At 49.1% G+C, this 16,287-nt stretch overlaps 1 long non-coding RNA gene across 2 annotated transcripts in view; it reads right to left on the bottom strand.

The window, feature by feature from the left end:
- The window catches only part of LOC109283288 (uncharacterized), a 78,842-nt gene extending 63,147 nt beyond the window's left edge, over positions 1 to 15,695 (bottom strand). Inside the window, exon 1 of one of the 2 annotated variants that reach the window (XR_002090390.2) lies at positions 14,931 to 15,695. This is a non-coding gene — a long non-coding RNA (uncharacterized LOC109283288). Of the gene's footprint in view, positions 1 to 610; positions 652 to 14,930 lie in introns of those variants that run through there. The other variant, XR_009463953.1, reaches the window with a different exon arrangement.
- Positions 15,696 to 16,287: the final 592 nt, after the last annotated feature.

Below are 16,287 nucleotides of genomic sequence, written 5' to 3'. Positions count from 1 at the left end.
CCCCGCGCCACTACCCCCTCTCACCAGGGCAACCGCAGCACTCCACCCTGCTCCGGGGTTTTCCGCAGCACTAGCCCTGTTTCAGAGGCTCACCGCGCCCACACTGGGCTTCCTAATAATATGGCCCCTCTCTCTGGGGCTTGCTGTGCCCCTACTGGGCTTCCTAATAATGTGGCCCCTTCTCTGGGGCTCGTCGTGCCTGCACTGGGCATCTCAAAGTGGCCCCTCTCTGGGGCTGGGGTCTACGTACCCTGCACACAACCCGGGGTCTATGTTCCCCGCCCGCAACCCACTGGTTGCGCTCATCACCGCAAGCTGCGCCTTCACTGGCACTGTGCCTTCACTGGCGCTGGGGTTCCCATACCACTGGGGTTCCCCCTGAGAAACCTGCGCCCTCACTGGCGCTAGGGCCCCACCCTCTGTGGGTCCCTATGAGGCCTCCTCCAACCCCTAATATCCTTGCCCAAACCATCGGTCTAATAAACAACCACAACCAAACACAAGCCTCTTGGCCACAACTTAACTCAACGTCGCCTGGCTAAACCATGGTGCTCAAACCTCTTCGAGCTGCCCTTATCCACTCTGCTAGAGCAGTTGCTACAGTGCTCACCTCCTAGCTCCAGGAACTCCTGCCTCTGTGACTGCTGGCAGGGAACTGCCAGCCTGGCCTTGGCTCTAGGCTTTATGAGGGCCAGGCCCTGCCCCCTTCTGGCCAGCTGACTCACATTAGTTGCCCTGGCAACCCACAGCTGTGCTCATTATGTTCTTCCAGGGCTCTCTCTCCCTGGCAGTTTCTACTCCCTAGGAGCAGGCACTGAGGTGCCCTGCAACACATATATACACACACATACACACACACATGCACATGCATGCACACACACACACACACACACACATGCATACATACACACACACGCACACACACACACGCACGCACACGCACACACACGCACACACAAATATGTACACGCGTGTGTATGTGTGTGTGTTTATGTATATACACACATATATAGACACATGCACACACACACGTGCACACGCACACACTGGTGTGTATATATGTGTATGTATATACACACATATATAGACACAGACATGCACACACATATATAGACACATATATATACACTCACACACATGCATATACATATATATACACACATATATAGACACAGACATGCACACACATATAGACACATATATATACACTCACACACATGCATATACATATATATACACACATGTATATACATATACACACATATATACACATGCACACATATACACACACGCGTGCACACACTACATACACACACATTCATGCACACACACACACACGTGCACATAGATTATATAATACACACACACACAGATTATATAATACACACACACACACACGAGAATGTTTCAGGATGAGCAGCAGGAGTTACCTGATTTTTAAAAGCCTTGGTCTCATATACAGTTTTCTGAACCTTCAGAAGCAGACAGGATGTCTAACCCAACAAGGCCAATGGATAGACACATAGCCTGGGAAAGTGTGGACATGTACCACATTGATCCAGATCATGAGATAAGGCAGCACCAGCCTGAGCAGGGGGCCAGTTTTCCAGTTTTGGGGGAACAGACCAAATTAAAAGGACACTAGTAAAGCCCCAAATTAGGATGTGGGCATGTGATAGGTTTATGAAAATGGAACTTTGGTATATGGACAGTGCAATGACCACACACAGAAACCAATCAGTGATAGGCATTGATGAAGAGTCCTCAGGAAGAGGAAAGAATACAAAATCAGAGACTTGAGAGTAACAAAGCGTCCCTCTTCCCCATGCTCCTCCCTGATAGGGTCCCTGAGAAGGGTCCCTGTCCCCACCCCCAGAAGTGCTCCCCAAGGCCACCAGGGACATAAAGCACACCATCAACCTGTCTTATCCATGGGCCAGATTGGGCCTGTGGCAGACTCCATTTCCCAGATGCCCCTGCCTGAATTACTGCAGCTGATTTCCATGAAGACCCCAGGAGCAGCAGGGCCATGACAGCATGGGGCCAGGATTTATGTGGAGACTGGCCTGAGTAGTGCTGGAAGCATGCACGACTGGGTGGGGAGCAGCTCTGGGGCTGGGATCTTGTGGTAGTGACAGCATGGGTTGGAGCTGGGGCAGAGCTGCAATCTGCTGCCTGCATGCCCCAGGCAGGCATTTTCAGGATCATGGCTCTGCCCCAGCTCCCAACCACACTTGTCACCACAACAAGATCCTGGCCCCAGCCCTGGCCCCAGCACTGATGCTGGAGCAGTTCCCCACCCAGCTGCAAGTGCTGCCAGCACTGCTTGGACCAATCTCCATGGAAACCCTGGCCCCACATTGTCACATCCCCACTGCTCCTGGGATCTTCATGGAAACTGGCCACAGCAATGTTGGCAGGGGCTATTGGGAAAAGGAGTCTGGCCATAAGCTGGTCCACCCCTGTATTAGCCAATCTACTATCAGATTTTATTTGCAACAATATTATACTGGAGGCTCATACTTGGCATGTAATCCACTACCGCCACTATACCATTTCCTGCAGTAGTGCAGCATGGACAACCATTCCCCATTTTGGTTTTTTTGCATGCATTTTTTCCCTAATTAAAAAATAATGAGACTTAGTTTCTTAAGTCATATAAGTAGTTTTGATAAACGTGACTACTGCTCCTTATTTTAATTGACTAACAGATGAAAAAGCAATATAGCAGAACAATTTCAGATACCAAAGGATGTAGGGACACTATTTTCATTATTGCTTAACTAGCACATGAGAGCTCAAAGAACTCAATGAAAATAAAGTCATACTGAAGTAACACATATCTGAACAGCTGAGAGTCTACTGCACCAAAAAACCTAATCTAAACTTTGTGGAAATTGGGCCAAACAAAAATTGGATTGGATTTTATATAAGGATATGATGGGATAGAGGGAATTTAATTCCTGTGCAGGAAGTGGGAGGCATCAAGAAGAGGCTTGGAACCAGAGTGGATGAAAAGATCAAAAGAAGTCATAAGAAGAATATTACAGAGCTGCCTAGACAATTAACTACTAAAGCAAAAGTTGAAAACACATTGCATGAATAACATGTGCTTTGTATGGAAAAGGAAACAAGTACAGACTTGCTAAAAAGGTTGGTGGTTTGTACAAGAATAGGGTAGTATCTTTTAAAATTAGGTGATACCCAGCCTCCAGCCCACAAGTTCAGAAATTTGGTAGCATAGGGACAGTAGATCACACGAATGCATGCCTGGATCTGGCTTGCAGGGTTGGGCCATCCTCAGCAACAAGAAAAGAACTTTCACAAAAGTAGATTCTGCATTGAGCAAAACTTTTCCTACTGCAGCAACCCACAATTTTGTCCCTTAGTTCTTTCTCTAATAGTACACCACCGTCATTTTGGAGGAAAGGGAGTTTGATAATGTTTTGCATCAAATCTCCAGGGGTGCTTGGTAAAAAGATAGCATAAACTTTCCAAATGATATCTTAGGTCTGCCAAGAAATTATAGCTGTTCCACCTCCTCTTGTTCCATTCTTTTCAGGTCCTGCCAGTTGCAAACAGTTACATTTCCCAAAGTGTTCAACAGCTGAAGATAATTTAGCTATTTACTGTCCGTTTCAATGTAACATTAGCCAAATCCACTGGATTTGCCTGATTAACATCTGTTTTATGACTGCTGTAAAATAAATCAGGAAATGTTGTACAACATTGCTAAAACACTACTGTCTCCCTGGTTGTGTTACACCTGGGGCATCTCTTTTCTATGGAGAAATCTCCTTGAGCCAAAATCATTCTGTAATATGCTTTAGATTATTTTCCCCTTGCAATTTTGCATTGGAATTAAGTAACAAGAAAATATTTTCTGGCAAGCAGGGCTATAAAACTAAGTGGTATAGTAAATGTTTCATATACAATATCACAGTTTATTTGATAGAGAGTTAAGAAATACAAAATTGGTGATTAGGGGTTTAGTATACATATGCAGGTTTCTGATGCTGTGTAGAAAGGAGATTCCTTTGCAGTCTATAGTCTATATCACAGCAGCTACCATTACTGGAAAACTAGAAATGCAACTGTTTATTATTGCTTCTTTTGCACATTAAATAAGCAGCCCTGCCTCTAATGAGGAATTATTCTTTTATAACAGAGCACTACTCTTCTATTGATAAACAAATCTACTGAATTAAAGGAAAAGAAATCATACTAAACTGTGTTTGATGAGGTCTGCAAAAATAACTTATAGGAAATTGTTTTGCAACAAAAAAATCTTGTAAACATTTATATTAGAAACAATTATATCATAGATATTTTAAAAAAATAAGCATTAGGCACCAAGTTTTATCTATCTATCTATCTATCTCAGAATTCTAGAAAGATGTTCCAACTAATCTGTATATCAGGCTAATTGCTCAGCTGTATCCAATCCCTGGCTGGGCACAGTTGAAGAAAGTAGGCTACAAAGCTGGTTGTGGCTTCCCCAGTGCTGCTCACCAAGCTAGAGGAATCCCTAGGGCAAGCCTCTGCTTTATGCTTCACTTGCATTGCAGTGAAGCTCAAAATGGATGAAACAAAGAAAGCAATCCAGTCCACATTCTATGGAACAAATCCTGCTTTCTTTATTCATGTTGTTTTACTGTGGTCAAAACAAAAAGATTTTTCTGACTTAAACCTTCCACTCTATTTGATCCATTAAGCCACAGCCTAGCTACAATGAAACAGTGCAGGGTTATTCTATGCTTCTGTAAGGATTTGCATGGGGTGGATTCTCCAAATCAGGGGACAAGTCTCTCTAATTCAACAAAAAACTGGTCAGAGTTTCCTCCTCCAGCTCACTCCACCATAGGAAAAACCATAAATAGGGTCATTCTAGCTCTCAGCATATCTTTACTGGACTAATAAAATATTTTTATGTCCCTGTGCTCATTTGAGTTACCTCTGACTTACATAGCTGATCACAATCTAGTCCTAATACATCACTTATTTCTACAAGGAATATATAGCATATTTTTTATAGAATGCATAATTCTTAGAGAAAATATTTCTACAAAGAGCCTGGTAGAAACTATTAATCTTCTAAACAGTCATTCTGTGTTAAACTTCAAAAAACGTATTTTTTCCTTCTTCCCACTCCCTTTCTTCTGCTTATCCTACACAAAAAACATGCTTCTAGACAAAAGTTTGTTTTACCACCTCCTCCACCTACCTCCTGTATATTGGTTCAAACTTCTGACTGTTTCTTGCTCAAGAGCTGTTGGGTTTGAAGAAATGAAACTTAAAATGTAGGAAACTTAAAATGGAGCCCCTTCCCTAAAGAGGGGTGTATAAGGATTGAATTAGGGACACATATAAAACATATAATTCATGTGTGTATCATTCAAACTCAAGTGATTCATTACTGGTGCTTACTGGTACAGCCTATGAAGTGGGTAAAACTGGCATAAAAAAAGGACAGGGACCTTGTCAAAGTCCTTAATGTGCTGAGGAGCAAGTCATGCTTACTTTCAATGGAGTTTTACCACTTAAATGATTTCTCATTTTTAAATATAAAATTATCTACTTTTGGAGGGAAATCTGCCTTTTGTGTCCATAAGAACAATTAGGAATATGTGGATTTTCAAAAATGGAAATTTTCTAAGCTGTATATTAGATGTTTTGTAAAGATACTTGGAGTCTTGTGCAAAGATTCTGGTTAGTTCTAATTTGAACATCTGCCTTTTTTTTTATTTATTTTTTTAAGGAAATCAGGCTGGAAATCTCACAAGCAAGAGAAATAGTACAAATGCCAGAGAACGTGGCCCTAGCTATGTTAACTGTCCTACGGTAATAGCTTTCTCAGAATGTTTCAACTTCCTGTGCTACACGAAACTGGGAAGAACATAAGAATATAAGAAATGAAAATAAACATGTTTTTGAACCTCAGCAAGGCTTTGATTTTGGATCAGGTTTTGAGAGAAGAATAGATTTCATTTAATGTGAACTAGTTATTTGACAAGAATGTCCTTAAAAAAAGTCACGGAAGAAAATATTTTCTCATGTCATCCTTAGCTTTACCTTTTTATCTTTCCTTAAGCCTAAGGCAAGGATATGTTTGCTATGGCTGGGCAGTTAATGAACTGTAATACAATCAAAATCTTACTACTGCAGGTGTCAGTTGGTCACTTGGAGAAGTTATAATTATGTGCTATTTAAGTCTGTTATTTTACGCGTGTAATTTTTCTTCCTTCTTTATACTTCTCTTAATGTTTTCATATGATTGTGGCAAAGTTGTTGAGCCAGTTGAATCTGTCATTCTGCTTCTAATCTTTCCTGACACTGTGCTTAGAAATTTAATGAGACAATACCCAATTTAACAAATGACAGCTCTGCTGCCTGCTCTCTGTTGTTGCAAAGACAGTTGTCTTTTTCTGAATCACTTTTGCTTAAAATGTCATGTGTTTAAGCTACTGTGACCAGCCTCCTATCTCCAACAGTGCTACGTCTCTGCATGACATTAGGGAAGGTACAAAGTGAATGTTCTTTACACCCTACAAACTGTGAATATAAAACATTAACTAAATGGCAAAAGAAGGGGAAAAAAGGAAAGGAAAACCAGAGAAACCAGCTTTCTTATTTCTCTCTATTAAAAATATTCTGGTAACACTGGCTCAGGAAAAGAGGTTCACAGAGGCTAGTGTCAGGTCTATAAAGGTACTCCTTAGCACTGGGCTCTCAGAAAAGGGATCAGTGCACAATCTCACATCTCTATTCTCTATGTATTCTTACTTCCAGACCTTGCCTAACCCTAGAAATGTTTCACATGAGCTCTTCTGCCATGTCTACTGGCCTTAAAGGTGCCCAGAGATCCACAGTAAAATTTCATTCCTTTTCACCAGATATTGGTGCATCCAGGCTAGGGACAGAAGTTACACATAAACCCATTTAAGTGATTGGAAACTGGTTTAAACCTGTAACAGAACAGAAGTTCAGTGCACATAAACCACTTTCAAAATGATCAAAAGCAGTTTAAGATAAACCTGGTTGAATGTAGTTTCAGACTTAACTGATTTAGGCCAAACTGGTTTATGAAACTTCTGTCCCAAACCCCTAAGAACATATCAGCTTCTGCTTCCCAAATAGGGGAAACAGGTGGTCTGGCTACAGACAGACACTACCTCTTCACTCAGGGAGGCACTCAGAAGCAATAGAAAAAAAATCTTGTTTATTTTCCTGAAGCGAGTTCTGCTGTTTTTTGCCATGACACCTACATTGGCTTATTTTTTACATTTTTCTTCCTGTAATAGGGTGAGATCACACATGATCCCAAGTGGGGTTTACTTGGGGAAAAAAAAGGAAAAAACAAAGGTCATGTGTGATTATGAGGGAACATTGTAATGATATCTGTATAGTTACAGTCTATATACTGTTCACTCCTTACAGGTTGGATTTGATTAGCATTTGTGTTGATTTTGTCCCATTCAATTGAAGGGATAATAAAGCCCTTTTGGACAGCGTTGCAGATATTTTCCTACTGTTTCCTTACCATTTCTGGTTTTTCCAGAGCTACAAATTACAGTGTGTCACAATGCCAAAGCAAGCTATATCTTAGACACTTCTTTCTCTCCCCTCCCCACCGTCCTTGCCCTCCCCCAGGCTGCAGCTCCTATGTTGCCCCAATCACATAAGCCTGAGAAACCCAACTAAGATTGATACCTAAAAGCCTCTTCCCTTGGGAAGTCTGTGAGGGCGTGTCCAAATCAGCATGCACGTGCCTTTTGCAGTGTCTCAAAACCCTTTCAGACACTGCAAGAGGCACATGCAGGAAAGTAAAAATAGGGGTAAAAAAAAAAATAAAATAAAATAAGTAACGCTCCACAGAACAGTCGGCAAGGCACAGACCCAGACCATGCCTGGAGGCAACACAGGAGTCAGTCCTCCAGAAAAGATGCTCTGGTTTTGGCCAGAGCATCTCTGTGGTGTTCCTGCTGACCCTGGCTCTGTCCAAGGTAAGTTAGGGAATGGGGTGGTGAGTGGCAAGGAGATCCAGGGGGGGTGTTGGGTGTGGACAGGGTTCTTGGGGGCTATGGGGAGTGGTTGAAGGTGTCAGGGGGTGTGGAGAGTGGCAGGAGGGGGATGTCCCAGTGGGTGGGGACATGGAGGGGCTTGAACAGGGTCTGCCACATGCCTGCCCCCTGACTCAGCCCCCATGGCACTGGAGGCAGCAGGCAGCATAGCTGTGGTTCTGCTGTAGGTACAGGTGGGCAGTGATGCAGTGCTGTGTGACCCAGGCCCCTACATGCTGAATTGATCCAGCCCAGCCTGCTAGTGCACAGCCTTTAATGGGCTGGGCTGGGTCCATTCAGCATGCAGGAGTCTGGGTCACACAGCACCGCATCATTGCCTACCTATGCCTGCAGCAGAGTCACAGCCACAGCCATGTTGCCTGCTGCTGCCGGCGCTGCTGGGGCCAGGTGAGGGGGCAGGCATGTGGGAGCCCATGCAGAGCTGAGGGGTGGCAAGCACCAGGCTGGCCTGGTGCTATAAGTGGCCCTTGTGCTAGCAGGACCTGACACAGCTCGGCATGCGGTCCCTGCACACCATGCTGGGTCCTGCTGCCATGGGACCGGGCCAGCCTGGTGGCATGAGTGGCCCTGGCAAACAGCTCAAACTCTGTCAGACTCTACTGGCACAGTCCCTGCTTCAGGAGGTAAGTTATGGGCCCTGTGTGTGTGTGTGGGGGGGGGGGGGGCTGTGGCCCTGCAGAAAGAAGCTGGGGACCTGCATCGGGGGGGAGGGGGGGATTGTGACCCTCCTGCCCAAAGGTCCACCTGGCTAACGAATAGCTACTATTTTATGGAGGCTAATGGGTGAATGTTACAACAGAATACTTGGAACAACCAATGAAGAAACAGGATAGGAGTGTTGTGTGGGTCAGAAGGTCAAAACATGAAAGTAAGTGCACCCGTGGGGGACACAAAGCAGAGCCCCCCCCAGACTGCACCCACCAGTCCTCAAAGGCATCCAAGGATCCAGTGGATGTTGCCCATTGGTGCGCTGCCAAGAAATGCGCATGGAGAAGGGAAAGGAAAGTGGCCCCACAGTCTCTGAGCACCCTGCAGGGGTATAGGACCCACTTGGCCAGGGCCAGGAGCGAGTTGACCAGGAGGTCCGGGACTTGGTGGGGCTACAGATGGGGTGACCAAAGACATGGGAGGTGAAATTCAACTAGAACCTCAAGAGGAGGTTAGGGAGATGGAGGGGCTGCAATCTGGCACACTTGAGGTTCATGTGCACCAGGGTCTCCCACTGCCCGCAGAAGGGACAGGAGACCAGGGTGTCCATGAAACTCACCACTTACATGCCCATGGTGATGGCTTCATAGAGGATCCACCAGCTGAGGTCTCCAGTGGCTTGTGGGATGAGGGTGGAGTACAGACTCAGCCCCTGGGGTGCCCCAGCCATGCCCTTACCGAGCAGGTCCAGCCACTTGGTGTCTGGGTGGGACATGAGGGTGGCATGATGGACAATGCGATACATGAGCATGTAGAGGTGGTAGCAATGGACGGTGGAAAAGTGGATCAGGCTGGTGACCTCCAGCCAGCTCAGGTGGGACAGCAGGGAGCGCTGTGAAGCTGGGTGAGGCGCCGGCCCCACAACAAACTCCAGTGGGTTGGAGGACACAGGGGGGTGGGGGCTGCCACTGCATAGGACCTGATCAACAAAGACAAGGGCATCAGGAGGTAGGGCAGATTTCACCTCCTGGATCAGATGGCAGGTTGCATGTGTCGTGGGTAGATGAATGTACCAGGCCAGCACAGCAGGGTCCACCCACTCCTGCTTATCATAGTCCAGGAGGTCTTGAATAAGGGTGACACCAGCCAGGATCAACCTCTGCCGTAACCGGGGCACCTCTGCTGTTGGCACCTCTAGCTGAGGAATCCAGGGGGGGGGGTCAACAAGCAGGTCGGCACCCTAGGCGACTGTTGCAGGGGACCTGGAGGCAGAGACAAGCCTCCACACCCGGAGGAAGTCCTGGTAGAAATCTGGCAGCCCTCACAGGTCCTGCAGGGAAAATCCCTGCAGGCTGAGGAGCTGTCATTTGTATTGGATCCCCAAGAAGTGGCCACAGAAAGTGTGCCCGAGTTGCCTCATGCCGCATGGCCACCGACACTGTATAGCAGTCACTGTAGGGCCTGAAAGCAGAATGCCAAGACCTGGCTGTGCATGCAAACCAAGCCCTGGCTGCCCTCCCACAGGGGAGGCTCAGGACTTCTGCAGCAACCCAGTGCCACCCCTGCCAGAAAAAATCCAGCACCCATCTCTGAAGTCCCACCAGGACCTCAGGAAGCACAGGCAGGGTGTGCAAGCAGTGCCAGAGCATGGACAGGATCATCTGGTTCAGCACCAGCACTCTCCCATACAGGGAGAGACATTGCAGGAGCCCTGCCCATGCTCAGAGCTGCTCACCCTTGCCTCCAGCTGGTGCCAGTTCTCTGGTGGGGAGGGGTCTTTGGGGGACAGGTAGACCCCCAAGTAGAGCAGTAAGGTGGTGCTCCAGCAAATCCCATTTAGCAGAGGTGGGAGTAAGCCCACCTGCCACCCATCACCCACCACCAGACCAAAGCTCTTGACCCAGTTGACCTAGGTAGAGGGGGCCACTGAGTTCAGTGCCTGGCAGACCTCCACCTGCATCATGTTGCCCAAGTCCTGGAAAATGAGGAGTATGTTGTCCACATATGCTGACAGGACCATCTGCACTGCCAGCTCCTGGAAATTCAACCCCACCACCCACTTCTACAGGGGAACAAGGAAGGGATCCAGGACCAAGGAATACAGCTCACCTGACAGTGGGCAGCCTTGACGCACCCCTCTCCTGAATAGGATGGGTTCCATCAGGGTCCAGTTGAGCTTGACCAAACATTCTGTAGAGGCCTAAGGCACCTGGGAGAGCCCACACAGAGCGGGGCCCAAAGCCAAAAGACTGCAGTGTGTCAGCGAGGTACCCATGATCCACTCTGTCAAATGCCTTCTCCTGGTCCAGGGATAGGAGGGCAAAAAGACAGGTCGTCCCAGTGTGCTAGCTCCAGGAGGCCCCGAACCAGGTACAGGTTGTTGAAGATGAAACATCAGGGTACTGTGTACATCTGGTCAGGATGGATCAAATCCATCAGCATGAACAACAGGCACAGCAAGATGGCCTTTGCTACCACCTTGTAGTCTAGGCAGAGAAGGGACAGGGGATGCCAATTCCTTAGGTCATGGGGGATCTCACTTCTTCAGCAGGAGGGTCAGCACAGCCCTCCAGCATGACAGGGGGAGCTCCCCACTTCCCTCAGATTCAGCCCAGACTGCAGCAAGGTCCAGACCGAGGATGACCCAGAAAGCCTGGTAGAACTCTGAGGTCAGCCCATCAATGCCTGAAGCCTTGTTGCAGGCACCAGGAGGAGGGCGGCCAAAAACTCAGCCAGAGTGAGAGGAGCTTCCAGCTGGTCCTGGTTCCCCATGCTGACCTGCAGGAGTCCCTCCCACAGGGTCTGACAGACTTCAGCATTGTTTGGATCCAGAGAGAAGTACTCTTTGAAAAAGACCTGTGCATTCTGGCACATCTCACCTGGATCCATGAGGGAGGTGCCATCACCCACCAGAAGGCAGTTGATGTACTTCGTGGCCCCCCACCTCCTCTCCAGGGAATAGAAGAAGTGGGAGACACGATCCACCCCCAAAGGAGCTGAATGTACGACCGGACAAATGGACTGTGGGAGTGGTGGTCGTCTAGAGATTGCTGATTTATGTGGCCACCTGGTGGAAGAAATCTGCCAACTCCGGGTCCCTCAAGGGGTGTACACATTCAGAAAGTTCAGGACCAGCCCCTGTACCTTGATCTAGAGGTGCAGCAAGCAGCCCAGCACCACCTCAATGCCCTGGATACCTCCGGCTGCAGGTGTGGGGAGAACAGGGTGGCCACCCAGCATAAGGTGACTGACAGGTGACTAAAAAAGACCCTACCTCCCCATTCCAGCCACCAATTTCGCTTGTCAGCTGGAGTCATCAGGATCTCCTGCAAGAATACCATGGGTCACCCTCCCTTCTGAAGGAAGGAGAACACCCGGCACCTCCAGAGACCTTTCCTGCATCCATGGACATTGAGGGTTGCAATCTTAAATGACATCATGCCTGGGGGGGTGTGGAGTAGATGGTACAGAAGGGGCCTCATGCATCTCAATACCTGGTGTGAGGCCCGCTGGTTTATGTGGAACCCTCCCATACGTATAGAGGCATCTATGAAACTGCAGGCCCACCTATAGATCTGGGAATTGCAGCTTTTAGGCCCCTTGCCTTTCCCTGCCAGTGCCCTTGTAGTGCTGAGGATGCTGTCAAAATCTCCTCAGAGGTCCAAGGCTAGCTGTACCCTGCTGGCAGACCGGCAGGTGCAGTCACAGTCAAAAAATGCAACTAGCTCATCTCTGGGGACCAGTAGAACCGAGAGGTCTGCAGGCTCCATGGAGCCTGCTGGTACTCGGGTGTCCTTATCCTGGTCCTGGGGTCAGAGGGCTCATTAGGCACCATTTGAACCCCCCAGTCTGTTAAGACCCCAGACTCTAGTTAGGATTGGAAGAGCTCTACAGCCCCCTGGGTGAGGGGTGGGGGTAAGGGTGGGGGTCCTTCACAAGATTGTGGGGTAGAGCTGGAGCCCTGGGGGTTCTGTGCAGGGTCCCCAGTGAAATAGGACCATTGATTTGGGGACCCAACCATGACCATCTCTGGTGCAGGACTATGGGGCAGGCTGGAGATGAGGTTTTCTTGGGAAGGGGAGGGAAGAGACCCACCAGGCACTGGGGTGGCTCCAGCATGTTCTTGGGAAAGGGGACTTCCTCCCTCAGAAGGCCCCAGGGCCTCTGTATCCCCTAGATCAGAGGAAGGAGGCTCTGCCACCAGGTCTTCATTTGGGCAGGCCTGATCACTCATGGTTTCAGGGGGTAGGCCTTGGTCAGCACAATGAACGGCTTCCCCCATGGGCTCTTGTTCTGTTCTATCTAGCAGCCCCAAAACCTCCTCCGTGGGGATCACCCAGTTTATCTTTTCTGGGGTGGGGTGTCAGGCACAGTTGGGGAGGCCCCTGGAGGCTGGGCCGCTCCTTCCCCACGCATGGTGGTCTTGGGAGGAAGAGAGGAGTCCTCCATGAAAGAGGGCTCCAGCTGTTCCAGGGCCTTCCTCTTGCTTTTACACCTGGAGGGGACCTGAGGCTTGGGGGGTGGGGCAGCCACAGCAGCAGCTTGGGGGCTGCTGGTGTTATGACTAGGGGCAGGGAACCATGCTCCCTCCCCCCCCCCCCAATTTCTGGTGCCCTCCCTGGGACTCCACAAGACTTGGTTGCGGGGCAGGGTCACTTGAGCTCACAGGTGGGCTAATACTTGTGGGTGGGGTGCCAGGGGGGCCTGAGGAGGGTGAGGCACCAATGGTTGAGGCACTCCTTTTTCCAGTGGGACCCACAGATGCCCTCCCTGCCTGGCCCCTGGGGCACTCATGATGCAAGTGCCATGGGGCATGGCACCAGAAGCACTGCAGGTCCCCCAGCATATAGAAAATCCTCACCAGGGAACCCTCATAAGGAATTACCAGGCACCTCTCAGCCTCCAGCTGTGCTCCCGCTGCCAGCTGGATCATGTTCTAGCAACGGAAAGAGCACATGTGACTAGGCTAGGGTCTCGGCACTCCAGTCAGAGGGCTACCACCAGAGAGAGAATTCTCCCCAGGGTTTGGAGCTGGGGGAGTAGGGCCCAACTGGGGATATAGGGAGGGATGGATCTGAGGACCACCCTGGTCTCCAGGTCTTCTAGAAGCTTGAGGGGGACATAGTGCCCTCCACCACAAATCTCCTCTCCACTGCCTTTTGTGCAGCAGCCTCCAAGGCAAGGAAAAAGACCCCCTTGTGAAGGAAGTAGGAGACTGCTGTGACATTGGGGGCCCCCACTACCCAATCCAGGGCCTGCACCCAGGTCTCAAAGTACAGGTTCTCTTGCTTTGGCAGTTGGCACTTCACCCCAATTCCATGGGTGAGTGCCAGAAAGGGGTTCTCCCTGCCTGAGCTGGAAGGGCTGGCAGTGGCAGGTCAAAGCCCCCTGGCTTTGGGTCTCTCCGCATCTGCCTGTGCATAGCTGTGGTTCCCCACCCGGGGGGAGGGGGCATGTTGGTGGGGCCTGAGCTAGGGCCAGGGACAAATTGAGTGGGTGTGCTGGCTGGTGTAGTGTACCTGATCTAGGCTTCAGGGCAGGGCCCTTGCCCTTCCCACCCCCCGGCTGTAGAGGAACCTGAAGGGGAGTCCTTCTCACTGCCCTTGCCCTTGGTCCCCAATGATGGGAGAGGGGGCTTGGGAACCCCTCAGGGAGGAACTATCCAGGGGTGACCCCCTGGTTCTGTTGGCCTCCTACTGGAATCTCACCTGCCCCTGCAGCAGAGGTTACAGGCTTCTCCACCCCTGGAGAAGGTTGGTTGGACTCTGCCTGCAGGTTGGAGGCTGCAGGGACATGCATCCCCTTGAGGGCTTGGATGGGATCCAACCCCATAGTGGGGGCTGCTGGAAGCTCTGTGGGGGTATCTGCCCCCACAGAAGGTCCCTGCCCTGCCATTGTTTCATATGAGGGCAGGGAAGACAATAAAGAAAAAGAAAATATCCCATGGGGCTGGTGAATCTAGTAGGGGCAGGCTGGGGTTGTGGGGCAGAAAGGGGATAGGGAGGAAGGGAGCTGAAGCTCACTTAGCCATAGCTCTGCATGAAAAAAACAAAAACAAAACACAAAACCAAAAAATGGAGGCCTATGCTTTAAGAATGTGGGACCGGGGGGGGGGGACACACAAGGGCTGGGGAAGCTCAAGCTAGCTTACTGAGCCACACAACAAATGCCAGGTCAGGGGGAGTGGACCACAGGACTTACCACACAAAGGCAAAAAACACACAGGGAAGGCTGCTGAGGCAGATGTGAAAGATGGCTGGAGCAATGGAGGGGCTTTGTTTGTGAAAGATCTGTCCAGAAGCCCCTCAAGCCTCCAGCCAGTCACTCAGCAGCAGAGCAGTAAGTAGTAAGACAAATCAGGATTAGATGCAGTAAGGTAGCTGTGGGGAAAGGTGGGAGCAGTCAGTCAATTAGGAAATGATCCAGTGCAGGTGTGGTGTCAGGTGGTGCAGCAAGGAATCTCCCTCTCTCCTAAGAGGGGGAAGCAGCAGAAACTGCAGTAACAGTGATGGTATGAGCCATCCAGTTCAGCCACTCAGGGCTTGCTCCTGGTGAAAGTGGAGGTGAAGGTGGGGGTGGCCTGCCAGGGCAGCTGGGGAAGGCAAGGTTCCTTAACACTCTGGAAGTGATGGTGTGGGAGGGGCCTACAAGCAGCGCAGGCTCCCTCTCCAAGCTGTCCTCTGACCATGGCTTGGCAATGGGCTGGGCAGCAAGGTAGAACAGGGGTGCAGAAGCTGGGGTGCAGTGCAGCAGAGGACCTCTTCTGGGGGGGCACCCAGCAGCAGCAGCCCCCCAAGGCAGGAAGGGGTGCAGCCCACGTAGTCCAAAAGCTCTGAGGCAAAACCAGCTGCTAGTAGCAGCAGGAGGCAGGAAAGGGCCTGGCCATCTTCTCCCCAGAAGCTCCTGAGACCAAATTTGCAGCAACCAGCCATAGCAGCAGCAGCCTGGGACAGGAAGAAGCATGGCCAACTTCCTCACAGAGGCTCCTCCACTAGAAGCTCCTGAAAGCAAGTAGCCCTGAGCTGCTTGCTAGGGTAGGTTTTTATGCTTCTGGAGCCAGCACAGATGCTGGCACTGGGCTCTAGCTCATAACCCTAGAATAAATCTCATGTATACACAGTATTAGTCAGATTTTCTAATATTTCTAATATTTCAGTTTCACTGTAAAGAAATAGACTATGATTAAGAGTCCAACAGGCATCTTAGTATGTTCTAACTTAACATAGGCTTTTGTTTTTTTTCTTGAGGACCCCTCACATTTTTTTTCAACCAATTCCATTTTTCTCCACAGAACTAACACCACTGCAAGAGTAAGAAATATTTTCTTAAAAGGAAGCAGACTTTTAAGAGTACCCCAAGAGTAACTTTGATTAGTATTTCATATTTAAACAAAAGTACACATTTAGATAACAGTACTCTGTTCTATCAGCATAGGCCAGATTCTATTCACCAAATGGGCATTTAAATGAGCTTAGATACCTAACTGTGAGTTTGTTTCACCCTGTTCAAGTCCCTGAAAATCCAGTAATTTATCTACTTTTGTAACACATCATTATCT

The sequence above is a fragment of the Alligator mississippiensis genome, chromosome 8 (assembly GCF_030867095.1).
Source record: "Alligator mississippiensis isolate rAllMis1 chromosome 8, rAllMis1, whole genome shotgun sequence".
NCBI classification, from domain to species: Eukaryota; Metazoa; Chordata; order Crocodylia; family Alligatoridae; genus Alligator; species Alligator mississippiensis.
The sequence above is the reverse complement of the archived record's forward strand: the minus strand, read 5'-3'. Positions and strand labels throughout refer to the sequence as shown.